General features: G+C 44.3%; 1 protein-coding gene across 8 annotated transcripts in view; it reads right to left on the bottom strand.

Moving 5' to 3' along the window:
• The window catches only part of CA5B (carbonic anhydrase 5B), a 131,348-nt gene extending 120,016 nt beyond the window's left edge, over nt 1–11,332 (bottom strand). For 3 of the 8 annotated variants that reach the window (XM_064573790.1, XM_064573800.1, XM_064573795.1), the window contains exons 1-2: nt 10,501–10,655; nt 4,112–4,298 (exon numbers count right to left, since the gene is read on the bottom strand). The gene's annotated coding sequence lies outside the window, so the exon portion shown is untranslated. Of the gene's footprint in view, nt 1–4,111; nt 4,299–10,500; nt 10,657–10,748; nt 10,910–11,180 lie in introns of those variants that run through there. The other 5 variants (XM_064573791.1, XM_064573793.1, XM_064573792.1 and 2 more) reach the window with 5 other exon arrangements.
• Nucleotides 11,333–16,567: the final 5,235 nt, after the last annotated feature.

Genomic DNA, 16,567 nt, shown 5'->3' with positions numbered 1-16,567 from the left:
ATATATGCTATAAATGTGTAAAACACCCATGGGCTTTGAAGACTTAGTACAAAATACAGAATGTAAACTATCTCAATATTTTTTACATCAATTACAGGTTAAAGTGATAACATTTTGGGGGTGCCTGGGTGGCTCAGTCGTTAGGCGTCTGCCTTCAGCTCAGGTCATGATCCCAGGGTCCCAGGATCGAGCCCACATCGGGCTCCCTGTTTGGCGGGAAGCCTGCTTCTCCCTCTCCCACTCCCCCTGCTGGTGTTCCCTCTCTCTCTTTGTCAAATAAATAAATAAAATCTTTTTAAAAAGTGATTAGTATTTTGGATATACTGGGTAAAACATATTAGTAAAATTAATTTCATCTGTATACTATATTTCATCTATATATTTCCTATACAGAATTTCATAAATGAACAAATTTGTTTGTTTTTCCTTCAGTTTTACTGAGATGTAATTGACATGCTATTTGTTCTTTTTTAAATGCGGTTGTTGGAAAACACAGAATTGCCTATGTGGCTCATATTGGTGGCTCACGTTATTTATCCACTGGACACTGTTGTTCTACACCCTCATTGGCTTTTTCTCCCGCACCTTGCCCCGTTACCGTCCTTTTTCTCGAGATGTGCAGATTTCCTCATGGAACTGAAGACCACCCTAGCAGGCCTGGGGCTCAGTCCGGGGACATGATACATAGGAACAGCCCCCTCCCTCTCTCACTCGCTCTCTGTCAAATAAATAAATTTTTAAAAAATCTTAAAAAAGATTATTTAATAAATAAATTTTTTTTAAAAAAGATTACTTATTTGTTTATTTATTTGACAGAGAGAGACACAGCAAGAGAGGGAACACAAGCAGGGGGAGTGGGAGGGGAGAAGCAGGCCTCCCACTGAGCAGGGAGCCTGATGTGGGGCTCGATCCCAGGACCCTGGGACCACGACCCAAGCGGAAGGCAGACGCTTAACGACTGAGCCACCCAGGTGCCCCAACACAACAAGCTTCTTAATACTATTGTTGTTCAGCCTTTGTGTTCATCAAAGTTAACAGGAGAAATAATAGAACAATTTACTAATACAGTTATGATACAGACCAGTCCTGTCAAACAGAACTTTCTCTGATGATGGAAATTTTCAATATGGTAAGTGCTAGCAACTTGTGCCCATAAAATTATAATAAATTGACATTTATGTGAAAATACATACATGGGTACAGTGGCTAGATTTTATACAGTGCCATTCTATTCCACATTGTCCTAAAAAAAAAAAAATGTTTCTTTTCCATCTAAAAGTAGGGAGATTGTTAAGATTATCATTGGAATAACAACAAATCTGTACCATTCTCACTCCAGTTGATACTCTTTATATTTCATTAAATTAAAAATTAACATTATTAAATTTATTTTTTCTGCTCTAAGATCTGCCTAGTATTTTTTTTCATGTGACAATTAGGCTAAACTTCACTAGATGATACACTAAGCGAAACTGATTTTATTTGCACCTTGGGTAATAGATGCCGGACTGTCAACATTTACCATCTGCTACTTGAGATAAGTGCAAACAGCAATGTGAGTGGACAGCCAATGATTCCCTGGGAGGGGGCGGGGACCGGAAGGAAGGTGAAGCACAAAGCACAGACAGGCTCTAGGGAAATGCTGCTTTCTGAATCTGCCATATCCTCCTACTTCCTTTACTCCTCATTCTGCTTAACCCAACCTTAACAATGGCCAGACAAACATCTGAGGGAGGCACTGGGTCAATGATGATGATAAAGATGGTGATGATGATAATCACAGTACCAGAAGTACCTGCCAACACAGTCCTCACCAAGTACTAGCTAAGGACTTTCCATATTGTCTTTTCTAACCCTCAATGATCTTGGGTTGTTCTGGGTCACAAGTGTACAACAGGTCTTCTGCAGGGGTATTAAGTTGCCAGACACGATGCATATTGTCTTTACAACTGATCAGCAGGAGGTCTGGGATTTAGGAACAGGAAATGCTCAGTAGCTCAGGACAGCAGAGACCATAAAATTCCCCCCAATGAAAACAGGGAGGGGTGGTGCAACATGCCAAAAGCCAAATCAAACCACAACTGTCACGTTTTCCTTAGTAACTTATAAACAAGAACATTTCGCCTGATGTGCGAAGTTAATCAAGGGAAGCTCCCACATCCCCCAGTCACCACTTTTTGGGTTTGTCAATACTGAGAGAAGCAAACTATCTTGAAGACATTAGCATATTGAAATTTACACCTTTAAATTTCATCTTTCTGTAAGTAAAAACAAAAAAAAAATCAAGGAAAACTCCCACACTCACACAAAACTTTAGTAACTAGATGAATACAACTATTTTTATTTCTAATTTAAGCTTCAGACCCCAAAATGCAAATGTTGAGAATAAGCCATCAGAGTAGTATGTGGGTCTGCTGGTAAGAAGTCACACCCTGCAACCAAAAACTTCTGACTCCAGCCAGTTTATTCTGAGAACACAGTCAACGTTGGAAGAAACAAAATAAACTTAGAATAAAAATATATTTTTGAAGCACTTTCAGGACAATGAATTTAGCTAGATTAGCATTACTAATGAATTCCTTTTCTTATGCACAATATAGGGTCAAAGAGAGGAAACCAAAGGAGAAAAAATTAAGAAACCTGGAATTCTGAAGCAAGCCAACATTTGAAACTCTGTGTTAATTCGTGGAGAAAAGTGGGAAATACGTAAAATATTTCTAGCCATTTCATTAAACTCCTCTCTCCACTAACACACACATTATCCTCCTCCCATGATTTCGTTGGTTCTTCACTAGGGTTATTTTGTTCATCAGGGGATATTTAGAAAGTCATTCAACACCTACAGTGCACACTGCACCCACAACAACACAGAATGACCCATCCCTCGTGTCAATAGTACCTCGGTGCACAATCCCTGCACCATAGGGACGGGGCAGGGAACTGGTATTTCAGGAGGGGAATGAGATACGAGAGCGTTCAGGAAAGGCCATCTGCTGCCTCGCTTGATATGCTGCGTCTACGGCAGAGCACACACTGGTAAGCTGGTCAACTAGAATGAACGCTGCCATTTGTGACTTGAGAAAGAATATTCCAGAGCGTGAAGCTACTGACCTGCTGACAAACATTAACATGCAACTTCCAGAACGTTAAGACTCACAGAAATAATTCGCAGTCTGTGGATCAATGTCAGTAAGAAGACTGTTGCTAACAAGAACGATACAGAACAGGTTCCAGAGTATTTGAAACTGGGACACCTCTCTGATCCTATTTCTGCGTGACATCATTTTATTTATTTATTTATTTATTTATTTATTTATTTATTTATTTATTTATTAAGATTGTGTTTTTATTTATTTGACAGAGAGAGACACAGCGAGAGAGGGAACACAAGCAGGGGGAGTGGGAGAGGGAGAAGCAGGCTTCCCTCTGAGCAGGGAGCCCGATGCGGGGCTCGATCCCAGGACCCTGGGATCATGACCCGAGCCGAAGGCAGACGCTTAACGACTGAGCCACCCAGGCGCCACCGACATGACATCATCTTAACATGTTAAAATTAGTCAAGGAAAGAACTTTCCAAACCTATTATGGAAATCATTTTGCAATATATACGTGTATCAAATCAGCACATGGCACACCTTCGACCTACACAATGTTAGGTGGCAATTCTATGTCAATAAACCTGGGGGAAAAGAATTTTCCACATTTATTTTAGAAGACAAAGAAACAAGCAGTTATTCTCACATTCTCAAGGCACAGAATCCCACTCTGGAATGCCAGTGACACCTATGGATAAACACAGGACACACGTCATTGTCATGCAACACCAAGCCTCTCACTCTCTCTTTTTTTCAAAAGTTTCATTTATTTATTTTAGAGAGAGAGAGCATGGGCCAGCGGGGGAGGTGGGGGGCAGAGGGCAGAGGGAGAGGGAGAGAGAATCTCAAACAGACTTCAAGCTAGTGTGGAGCTCGATGCGGGGCTCGATCTCATGACTCTGAGACCGTAAGCCTGAGACCACAACCTGAGCCGAAACCAAGAGTCGGCCGCTTAAGCGACTGCGCCCCCCAGGCACCCCCACCTCTCGCTCTCTTTAAGGCAGCAGCGTACTCACAGGCTCGGTTCCGGCTTCTGTACGTGCAGGTGTAGAGGCTGCAGGGCCTCGCTGGCACGAACCTGGGGGTCTGCAATCTTCTCCACAGTGACTTGCATGGAGAGGCTTGAAGAATGACCCTCAGGCTACTCGTCGCCACCATGTTTAGCTTGAAATCTTGACCGGGTCCCAAATAACTTGCAGGAACCTAATAACCCAGAGGCAGGAGGACAGAGGAGGCAAAGCTATAAACAACGGAGACTGACCATCAAGTGGAAACCTCTAAGCAGGACACCACCACTCAGACTATGAGTACACATGGCAGGGGTGGGGGTGGGGGGGGGAGGGGAGGGGGGGTTGAGTCGGTGGTTAATCCGCTCCTCTTCCGGAAACTCACTGGTTACCCCAGGAGGACAGACTCTTCTGCTGCGCCGTCCACTTCCCACTGCTGCCTGCCACTAGCCCCGTGGACTTGGGTTCTTCCCGCTCCCGAAGCTCCCTCCCGCCTCAGGGCTTGTGCAGATGCTCCTCCTCCACCCGTGCCTGGTGAACTCCTCCCCTCCCCTCAGGCGTTCCTCTCCTGCACCACCTCCTAGAAGCCTCCCCTGACCACGCGCTCACCGCTCGCTCACCGGGTGAGCCTGGCGCCCTCTTCGGCGCCCTCTTCGGCTCCCTCACGGTGCTGCCTGCAGTTGCACACCTCATCGAGAATGGACTTTATGACGCCACCTCCCCAGCCACGAGCCCCGCGGCGGTAAGGACCCTGTCTGTCTCTGGCACAGCTGCATCTCTCAGGGACGCAGTGCCTGGCCCGTGAGGGCAGCTCGGTGACCTGGGCACACTTCCGTGGTGAGGGGGATGTTGATCCCGATTCCAAGAACCGCACACTGTGAAGTGATTGCCAGCAGGTTCTTGCACGGTAGGAAGGGCTTTTCCTAGATGCCGCCATCAGCCCGTTGTGTGGTTATCTATACTTCTGAAACACTTTTAAATGCTTGCCATTTAAGAGGAGGGCCTCGTATCCCTACCGATAAGATCTGAAGGAGGACCGTATCCAGAGACAAATCTTAGCTAGTCTCACAGGGATGGGAATTCTGCCAGTAAACGTTTGCATTTCAACATTTATTGTCATTTCCTTTGTTCCAGGAACCACGTCGGCTGCTGGGATGCAAAGCGGAACAAGGCATGAACTCTACCTTCCAGGTGTGCAATTAATTCCTCCCCCTTGGAGCCTCTGGAAATGCACATCATATGGCAAGGAAAACCATCCACGACTCCTCAGATTCTGCCTTTGGCCTATCAGAGGGCACTCAAAAGTCTGGCAATGGCGGCGCGGAGGAGAGGGGCCCAAAGTCACAAAAGAGAAACTGAGGGGGCACTGAAGAACATTGTCACAGATTGGAACTTTGACTCTTTATTAAAATAAAGAGTCAAAGATGCAAAAAAGCACATTATGATCCCCAGCAATGCTGACCAAGAAGGCACATGTTCATTTCACCCTCTCCTCTTCATGTACCTCACTATTAACCAGCTGTGAACGAGCTCTTCCCCCCTGTATTGCTGCCTCAAACTTGCCAGATCTGAGCTACAGGAAAAGAAGCCTTCCCCCAAGGGAGAGGAGAGGAAAAAACTGCACCTGAGCTGTGTCCACTGAAATCAGGAAGCAGAGTTACTTCCTATTTTTTTTTTTTTTGCGAGAGAGAGAATGAGAGACAGAGAGCATGAGAGGGAGGAGGGTCAGAGGGAGAAGCAGACTCCCTGCCGAGCAGGGAGCCCGATGCGGGACTCGATCCTGGGACTCCAGGATCATGACCTGAGCCGAAGGCAGTCGCTTAACCAACTGAGCCACCCAGGCGCCCTAAGCCACCCAGGCTGTGGTTCTTTGTTACAAACTAATACATTGGCCCTAAGACCCCACATAGGGATTTAGGCCTGGAGGCGAGGCACCTCTATGGGATTCATAAACTTCCTACTAGTCCCCTTTAAAGTGGTGGCTGTGTGTTATGGACTGAATGTTTCTGCTCTCCCTACCCCCATCCATATGTTGAAGCCCTAATACCCAATGGAATGGTATTAGGAGATGAAACCTTGTGAAGTAGTTAGGGTTTGATTAGGTCATGAGGGTTGTCCTCCATGATAGGATTAGTGTCCTTAGAAGAAAAAGGAGAGTCCAGAGCTTGCTGTCTGTTCCTCACATGAAGGCATAGTGAGAAGGTAGCTTTGTACAAGCTATGATGTGGATGACCAGGAACCAATTGGCTAGAAAATTGGTCTTGGATTTCCAGCCCTTAAAACTGTGGGAAATAAGTGTCTGTTGTTTAAGCCATTCAGTCTGTGGTATTTTGGTCTAGCAGCCCAAGCTGGCTAACACGCTATGCATTTTCACTCCCTGCCCTGAGTGTGTTCATTGGCAAAGTGATGCATACAACAGAGTGCGTGGCAGCAGGTTGCAAGGCTAGCTGTTTATCACCCTTCACTTTGCAATACTTGTCCAGACACATGGCTTGTTGCTGGTTATAAAGGGATCCACCTGGAGTCCTCATAAGAAAGGAATTAAGGATGGCTAGAAGACATATGGTCCTCTCAATTGATGCAGAAAAAGCATATGACAAAATACAACATCCTTTCCTGATTAAAACTCTTCAGAGTATAGGGATAGAGGGAACATTCCTCAAGTTCATAAAATCCATCTATGAAAAACCCACAGCGAATATCATCCTCAGTGCGGAAAAGCTGAGAGCCTTTCCCTTAAGATCAGGAACACGTCAAGGAGGCCCACTCTTGCCACTATTGTTCAACATAGCACTAGAAGTCCTAGCAACAGCAATCAGAGAACAAAAAGAAATAAAAGGTATTCAAACTGGCAAAGAAGAAGTCAAACTCTCTCTTCACAGATGACATGATACTTTATGTGGAAAACCCAAAAGACTCCACCCCCAAATTACTAGAACTCATACAGCAATTCAGTCATGTGGCAGGATACAAAATCAATGCACAGAAATCAGTTGCTTTCTTAGACACTAACAACGCAGCTGTAGAAAGAGAAATTAGAGAAACGATTCCATTTACAATAGCACCAAAAACCGTAAGATACCTCGGAATAAACCTAAATAAAGCGGTAAAGGATCTATACTCTAGGAACTACAAAACACTCATGAAAGAAATTGAAAAAGACACAAAAAGATGGAAAAATATTCCATGCTCATGGATCGGAAGAATAAACATTGTTAAAATGTCTATGCTACCCAGAGCAATCTATACCTTCAATGCCATCCCGATCAAAATTCCAATGACATTTTTCAAAGTGCTGGAACAAACAATCCTAAAATTTGTATGGAATCAGAAAAGACCCCGAATCGCCAAGGAGATGTTGAAAAAGAAAAACAAAGCTGGGGGCATCACGTTGCCCGATTTCAAGCTATATTACAAAGCAGTGATCACCAAGACAGCATGGTACTGGCACAAAAACAGACATACAGACCAATGGAACAGAATAGAGAACCCAGATATGGACCCTCAACTCTATGGTCAAATAATCTTTGACAAAGCAGAAAAAAACATGCAATGGAAAAAAGTCTCTTCAATAAATGGTGCTGGGAAAATTGGACAGCCACATGCAGAAGAATGAAACTCGACCATTCTCTAACACCATTCACAAAGATAAACTCAAAGTGGATGAAAGACCTCAATGTGAGACAGGAATCCATCCAAATCCTAGAGGAGAACATAGGCAGTAACCTCTTTGACATCGCCCACAGCAACTTCTTTCAAGATACATCTCCAAAAGCTAGTGAAACAAAAGCAAAAATGAACTTTTGGGACTTCATCAAGATAAAAAGCTTCTGCACAGCAAAGGAAACAGTCAACAAAACAAAGAGGCAACCCACAGAATGGGAGAAGATATTTGCAAATGACACTACAGATAAAGGGCTGGTATCCAAGATCTATAAAGAACTTCTCAAACTCAACACCCAAAAAACAAATAATCAAGTCAAAAAGTGGGCAGAAGAGATGAACAGACACTTCTCTGAAGAAGACATACAAATGGCTAACAGACACATGAAAAAATGTTCATCATCATTAGTCATCAGGGAAATCCAAATCAAAACCACACTGAGATACCACCTTACACCAGTTAGAATGGCCAAAATGGACAGGGAAAGAAACAACAAATGTTGGAGAGGTTGTGGAGAGAGGGGAACCCTCTTACACTGTTGGTGGGAATGCAAGGTGGTACAGCCACTTTGGAAAACAGTGTGGAGGTGCCTCAAAAATTTAAAAATAGAGCTACCCTATGACCCAGCAATTGCACTCCTGGGTATTTACCCCGAAGACACAGATGTAGTGAAAAGAAGGGCCCTATGCACCCCAATGTTCATAGCAGCAATGTCCGCAATAGCCAAACTGTGGAAAGAGCCGAGATGCCCTTCAACAGATGAATGGATAAAGAAGACGTGGTCCATATATACAATGGAATATTACTCAGCCATCAGAAAAGATGAATACCCAACTTTTACATCAACATGGATGGGACTGGAGGAGATGATGCTAAGTGAAATAAGTCAAGCAGAGAAAGTCAATTATCATATGGTTTCACTTATTTGTGGAACATAAGGAATAACATGGAGGACATTAGGAGAAGGAAGGGAAAAATGGGGGGGGGGGAATTGGAGGGAGAGATGAACCATGAGAGACTATGGACCTGAGAAACAACCAGGGTTTTAGAGGGGAGGGGGGAGGGGGGATTGGTTAGCCCGGTGATGGGTATTAAGGAGGGCACGTACTGCATGGAGCACTGGGTGTTATACGAAAACAATGGATCGTGGATCACTACATCAAAAACTAATGATGTATTGTATGGTGACTAACATAATAAAATTTAAAAAAAAATTAAAAAAAAGAACGCAACAAGTGAAAGAATACCAAAAAAAAAAAAAAAAAAAAGGATGGCTAGAAGATTCTTGGCCTAATCTGGAAGGACGGAGTTGTCATGAACTGAGATAAGGACCACAGTGTGCAGAACAGGTTTTGGGTAGGACATCAGTAGCTCAGATTTGGGCACATGAGTTTGAAATGAAATTCCAGTAATCCAAATGAGACAATATGAAGCACTGAACCAGAGAGTGACAGTAGCGATGGACCGAAGTTCTTTGTATTCAAGAGATTGCCATTTTGGTAAAAAAACGTAGGATTTGGCACTCAACTGGAAGAGAGAGAAGGGAAGTAGTTGTTGAAGAAGGCCCCGTGATTTTATGGCTGGATGATGCTGGTGGTAGAATGAGGATGAATGCCTGAAGAGAGAAACAAGCTGGCAAAAGGAGCAGGTGGGAAGGGAAAGAGGACAGACAGTCTTCCTGCTAATCCTATGGATTTGAGGTCCAAGGGGACAGTGAGAGGAAAAGTCTAGCAGATAGTTGCCAGGGCAGCTATGGTGGTCAGCAGAGGCCATGAGGCTAAAGAGAATATTTTTGTTCCCAAAATAATTCAAGGATAGTGCAGCTCTTTACCAAGACCCAGAAGGGAGGGTGGGTGTGGTGAACTTTGGTTCACTGTAAACTCCAAAGCAGGCTGAGAACAGTGACAGTTCTCAGGGATGTGCAGGAGCAGGTTATGGGTAGAGTGTGGGGCAGTTTCTCTCACCAGAGATATCAGACTTCTCTCCGTATTCCAGAAGACTTTTCAATACAGTGGAGATGGCCAGATTTGCAGTAAAGGACGAAGGGAAAGCAGAAAATAATGTGACTTTCAGGGGGCTGACAGGAAATTAATTCCACCCAAATTAAGGTGTACACATCTTCGTTATTGTCCCATAGTTTTCAAGCTTTATCAGCAAAAATAAATGAGAAGAAATTACACTGATAATAACGAGTTTTCGGCTGCCTCCAAACAGTAGCTTTTAACCCATGCCACAAAGAATTAGGGCTACCAACAACGTTCATATTCTGTGGGTTCTTTCCCTCCAGATCTGGAGCAGAGCACAAATGAAAAAGGAGACAACTGAATAGAGAAAACTCAGATACGTCCACAGGGCAGAGCTATGCTGCTGATCCCCTGCCCTGGGGGTGGTTGTGAATCTGTCCATAGCTTTTGGCATGGTCAGGTGGGGAAGAGCAACAATGAAGATGTGAGTGAGTCCCAGCCTGCTGCGCCTCGGTTTCTGCAACTGCAATTCCCCCACCTCCCAAAGTCTCTGAGACAACTATTCTACCGTTGAATGGACAAAACCCTAAGGGGATGTAGCTGTCTGATGACCCTCACAGTGGAATAAAAGGGTTAGAGTAGGGAAAAAGCGATTCCCTGCCTCTTCCGCTTCGCTCTACAGAGAAGCCCGGCCGGCACGGCGGCCATCCTCGCGGAATCGTCCCAGCTCCCGGGCCCATCTCACAACGTGGTCATGAGCGGAACGGTACCTGTCCTCTCTGAAAGGGCTTCGCGTACCCTCCTATTCCTCGTGCTCCAATCACCGCCCGACCTTATCCGTGTGTTTCCCTGAGCGCGGACCCCTCCGCTCTGTAACCGGGAGAGACTCATGCACGCGGCCATCTTGGCTACGTCCCGTTACGCCTCGCCACGCCCCTCACGCCGGGTACGTCATCTCGCTTAATCACATCACGTCCCCATAGCCTCAACCCAGGTCTCCGACAAAGCAGTGTCCCACCTTGGGCTCGCTCACCGCGTCGGAGCCCGAATCTCTCTCCGTCCACCCAGAGCCTGGGTCTGCACCCGGTCTCTGCCCTGGCTACAGCTCTGCTGCCGTCGCTCGGAGCCTGCAGCCGCGCCCATGCGCCTGCGCACTAACTTGGTCCCGCCTCTGCCTTCCGCCTGGGTCACCCCTCCTTCGAGCCGGACCATCTTCGCCACGCCCTCACGTATATGTCACGCCCTCGCGCTCCGCCTACACCACGGCCCTTCTTCCTCTTACGTAATTTGTGTCCCGTATGCTACTCTGGGGCCCCGCCTTTCCACAGGCCTTTTTCACGTCCCTGTTATCCCCTGGGTCACGCTCATTCCTCTGAGCCCACATCCCTCCCTTGTTTCTACCTCCCTCCTTTCCACTTTGGTAATTTCTCTGCCCTTTGCCTGCGCTCACCTCTTCCGTTGTCTCGACCAGCTTTGTCGTGCTTTTGTAGCGGCCACGCCACGCTCTTCACGCACTAAGTCCAACTTTCCCAGGTTACGCCCCTGAGCGATGCCTAGGCCACGCCCTTCCCGCCTAGAACGTCGCAGGCGCTCCTTCCCACGGTGTCCAGGCCCCGCCCCTCCCGCCGGGTCACGTTCCTCCTCTGCTTTCCACGGTCCTACGTCATGGCCAATCCCAGCGCCCCACGGCACGACCCTACGATCTACGTTGGCCACGCTAATGCCCGTTTGAGCATTTTCTGGCGTTCCGTCATGGCCACTCCCTGGGTTCTCAGGACTCCCACTTTTGGGTCCGCTCTCACCAGTGTACGCGTCCTGCTCTCCCTCTGCTGGTGGAACTCGGTCCTGGGAAGCCGCTCGGGAGCGGGCCGGGCCCTTTGTGTTTCCGGAGAAAACCGCCCACGCCTCAGAGCTAGACGTCAGTAGCATTTATAAAGTGAAAGGAGCCTTTGGATCCCTGATACTCGTCTAAAAATAGACTTTATCCATATTTCTTTCCAGCTCCAAACACCACAACTCCACGAGCAGAAACCGGATAGGAAACATAACTTGGCACTGACTGGAACTGTGTTCTTACGAGCCCTTCAGCCAACGTTAAATGCTAGGCAGATGCATGGAGTAATAAGCACATTCTTCTACCTCCTGATCTCTTCAGAAGACTTTTTCTAAGCACCTAGTTCCCTCCTGCTGTCTAGAGCCTGTCCGGACAACACAATACTTAGACCTCTGTAGACCCCCTGTTCTGGGATTAAAGTAAAGAGGTTTACTTCTTCCATTTATAATTCTGCGTCCACAAGAAAAAAATGAAGGGGTTACCACTTTTTTTTTCCTGTCCAGAAATCTCTGAACGGGCACTTCTGGGGGAAGGGCACTTACCATTAGCCTTTCAGTTATTCATTCATTTAAATTGTATTTATGGAGTACTAAGTTCCAGTGACAAGACAAACCTCAAGGACCTTACAGCCTGAAGTTTTCCAACCTGGGTTTGGCTGAGACAAGAATTGATGAGAAAATTAAGGTGTGGTAAGGGGGTTGGAATAGGTAGAAAAGGGCTTGGTAAGTGCTTGTCTCTTTTTTTAATTGAGGTATAATTGACATATAACATTGTATTTCAAGTATATAACATAATGATTTAGTATTTGTATTGCGAAATGATCACAGTAAGTATCCAACACCATACATAGCTATAATTTTTTTCCTGTGATGAGAACTTTTTAAGATTTACTCTTAGCAAATTTCAAATACACAATACAGTATTATTAATTATAGTTACCATTATGCACATTACATCCCATGACTTATTTTGTAACTGGAAGTTTGTACCTTTTGACCATCTTCACCGATTTTGCCCTTCCCCCATTCCCTGCCTTAGGCAACCAACAATCTGTTACCTGTATGAGTTCAGTTTTTTGTTTTTGTTTTTTAGATTTCATATGTAAGTGAGATCTTATGTTATTTGTCTTTATTTGTCTGACTTATTTCACTTAGCATAATGCCCTCCAGGTCCATCCACTTGTTTAGTTTTTTGTTGTTTTTGTTTTTGAGAAGCAGGTTTTCTTGATTTTTAGTCGCAAGGGAAATCCTGATTCCTCATCTTGATGACACTGGGAATTAAGTAGGAGACAAGTGCCAAAAGGACTTTTATAGATCCCCTCAATGTATTCTGTTGCCAACGATCACAAAGTATTGAATCAATCCTATGAACCACCCAAACTTTTCTGTTCGCTTGAGATCACAGGCCGTCGGTGGTATGGCTTTATTCAGGGCAACATTTAGATCATTATTCCCCATGATGGCAAATAAGTTTCAACTTGTCAATTGACTGAATAACTGTTGGGAAGCTTTGTGGTTGAGTCCACACTGAAAAGGAAAAAGTTCTGTCGTAGATTAACAATGTTTGTTGTGGGTGCAGGATGGATGAGTGGCTGCAAAAACCTATCTAGCATCTCTGATTTGTAGTGATAGAGGTATTGCATACATGTCTTTAAGGCAGTCCTCACAAACAGCAGTTCTTACTATAAGCTGTTGAGGATTTTCAGACAGTAGAAGGGTCAGAATCATTGTTGCTGGTCAGAATTTAAGGGCAGAAACTTTGATATGTTGATTAATTCATATGATTTGTATATCCATTAGAATGAGGGTAGTTTAAGATTCTGTTATGAAAATGAGAGCAACTAACCTGAAAGGTACAGGACCCAATGGCCCCTCCACCTTTTTATATAGGTTGGCAAAAGAAGTAGCTATAGTCAGGGCTAAATGTGACTGGGTGACACTAACTGTTCGCCAAATAGAAGGTTGAAAATACTGCTCCATAGAGTATGGCCGTAATAATTTTGGAAAAAATTACAACTTGCCTAAACCATGAGAAAACTCTTAATACAACACCCAAACAACATTGGAAAGAGTTAGATCTAAGATGAAATATCAGTAAGATCTTGCTTTTACTACCTGAGACTCATTTTAATGTGTTGGTCTTTTTTTTTTTTTTTTAAGGTTTTATTTATTTGACACAGAGAGACATAGCGAGGCAAACACAAGCCGGGGGAGCGGGAGGGGGAGAAGCAGGCTTCCTGCGGAGCAGGGAGCCTGATGCGGGGCTCAATCCCAGGACGCTGGGATCATGACCTGAGCCGAAGGTGCCCCTAATGTGTTGGTACTGAGCCACCCAGGCGCCCCTAATGTGTTGGTCTTCATGCACGAGATGAGACACACAAGCACACATGCATTCCATTTAAGAAACTGTCCTTTAAATTCTTTTTTTTTGCACTAGAATTTTTTTTATTAATTAATTTTTTTAATTAACTTATAATGTATTATTTGTTTCAGGGATACAGGTCTGTGATTCATCAGTCTTATACAATTCACAGCGCTCACCATAGCACATACTCTCTGTCCTTTAAGTTCTTATTTTTTTTTTTTTATTTATTAGAGAGAGAGAGAGAGAGCATGAGAAGGGGGAGGGTCAGAGGGAGAAGCAGACTCCCAGCAGAGCAGGGAGCCTGATATGGGACTCGATCCTGGGACTCCAGGATCATGACCTGAGCCAAAGGCAGTCGCTTAACTGACTGAGCCACCCAGGCGCCCTGTCCTTTAAGTTCTTAATTTAAGAATATAAAGTTGGCAGAATTACACTCACTCAGCTTGTCTAAATTAATCTTTATTTCTATGCAGTAGTGATTAACTTTCTCTGAACTAGAAAAATGTTACCCTGTGAATAAAAAGACTAAGTTTGTAATGGTTATGGCTGTTGATTAACCTACAAAATTTGATGAGCCTTCCGAATACTGTAGCTTCAGATTACTTTTCATCTTAAAAGCGCCAGAGGTATGGAAGTGGAGACAAAAATATTCCAAAGCCCAGTGTTCCTTCTTTAGCAGATACTAGAAGTTGCTTTTCTCTGACTAGGAATGCAAAAAAAAATTGCATTGTATCTCATGATTTTTTATATCTGCATTCTTGAGCTTCTTCAAATTGCAGTTTATGATTCAAATAAGTAAATTCAGTTCTCTTATCAAATACTCATGGGCCATGAGAACTGCAAAATTAAACCAAATATAGCCCTTGCTCTCCAGAAACTTAAAATTTGTAGGACACAAAAGTAAATCACGTTGGCAACAGATGCATGTACAAATGTGAACAAAATGCTATGGGAGCCCAGGAGAAGGAGAGAATAAAAAGTTAGTGGATTGGACAAGTGTAAAACAAGTAATAATAAATAAAAACCTATAACAAAAACAAAATGAAAGATTTCTCTCTTTCTCTTTCTTAAAGATTTTATTTATTTGTCAGAGAGCACAAGCAGGGGGAGCAGCAGGCTCCCTGCTGAGCAAGGAGCCCGATGCAGGACTTGATCCCAGTCCCAGGGCCCTGGGATCACGACCTGAGCAGAAGGCAGATGCTTAACCGACTGAGGCACCCAGGCATCCCAAAACAAAGGTTTCTCAAAGGAGATGATAATTGAGATAGACCTGGAACAATGGCTAAGACGTTTAAAGGTAAAAAATGAAAATTCACTGTATTGAACTTAAGAAAGCAGTGTGAAAAGAAACACATACAAAGGACAGAGGTGGAATGAGGCCCACTTGCGGGGACTAGCAGGTCAGAGGGGGATGGGGGGGACATCGGTGTAGAAGCATCTGAAAAACCAAGTTGGATTCAGATCTTAGAGGCCAAAGGGTTTGGATTCCCTGACATAGGCCCTGGGGTGCTGAGAAGATTTCAAGTGGGAATGGCTTCAACGTTAATGATAAGGAGAACAAAGGCAATGGAAGGCTGAAACATCATGCAGTGACAGTGAGTTTTAAATGTTCCTGTACTGGAACGCCTGGGTGGCTCAGTTGATTGAGAGGCTGCCTTCGGCTCAGGTCATGATCCCAGAGTTCTGGGATCAAGCCCCAAGTCTGGTTCCCTGCTTGGTGGAGAGCCTGCTTCTCCCTCTCTCTCTGCCCTGTTTGTGCTCTCTCTCTGTCAAATAGATAAATAAAACCTTTAAAAAAAATAAATGTGCCTATACGTACTAACCATGGGCTGTTGGATTGGCAGCCCATATGCACCCAGTGCTCCAGCAACGAGGCAATTATTCTTTCTCATTAGCCATCTTAATGAAAAGATAAATGAGTTTAATGATAGTTTCAGAATATGGAACAAAAGATGTTAACATCTTATGATTGATTTTATGCATACACACAGGTGCACACATTTGATTCCCTTATATCTCTTATGCTTCCTTTTGTGAGTTACTTCCATTAACCCAAATACAAGGAGAAAAAAAGTTACCAGATGAAGGCCTAAATGATGTTTCTAAAGTTTGCAGGATGTTTACCAACATCTCTGGCCTCTACTCAGTAGATGTCAGTAGCACCCCTCCCCAATTCATGACAACCAAAAATGTCTCCAGATATTGCCAAAATGTCTTCTGGAGGAAAAAATCCACCACCCCTCCAATTAAGAAACACAGAGTTAAAATACAATATTTTTCACTATAGACAAAAATATATCTTTCCAAGCATCTTCATGCTGACAATTTATCTTATTTTATTTTTTAAAGATTTTATTTATTTGACAGAGAGAGACACAACAAGAGAGGCAACAGAAGCAGGGGGAGTGGGAGAGGGAGAAGCAGGCTTCCCGCTGAGCAGGGAACCAGATGCAGGGCTCCGTCCCAGGACCCTGGGATCATGACTTGAGCCGAAGGCAGACGCTTAAGGACTGAGCCACCCAGGTGCCCCAATGCTGACAATTTAAAAAGAATAAAATCATTTTCTTACCTCCTAATTGTACTGAAAATATTAGACTAGTTACTACAAACATCTTGACATTGTTTATTATATGGTATAT

Source organism: Mirounga angustirostris, unplaced genomic scaffold (genome assembly GCF_029215605.1).
Source record: "Mirounga angustirostris isolate CCGP_5_RB_7025 unplaced genomic scaffold, mMirAng1.0.hap1 SCAF_11, whole genome shotgun sequence".
Classification (NCBI taxonomy): Eukaryota; Metazoa; Chordata; class Mammalia; order Carnivora; family Phocidae; genus Mirounga; species Mirounga angustirostris.
This window is presented reverse-complemented; position numbering and strand designations above follow the sequence as displayed.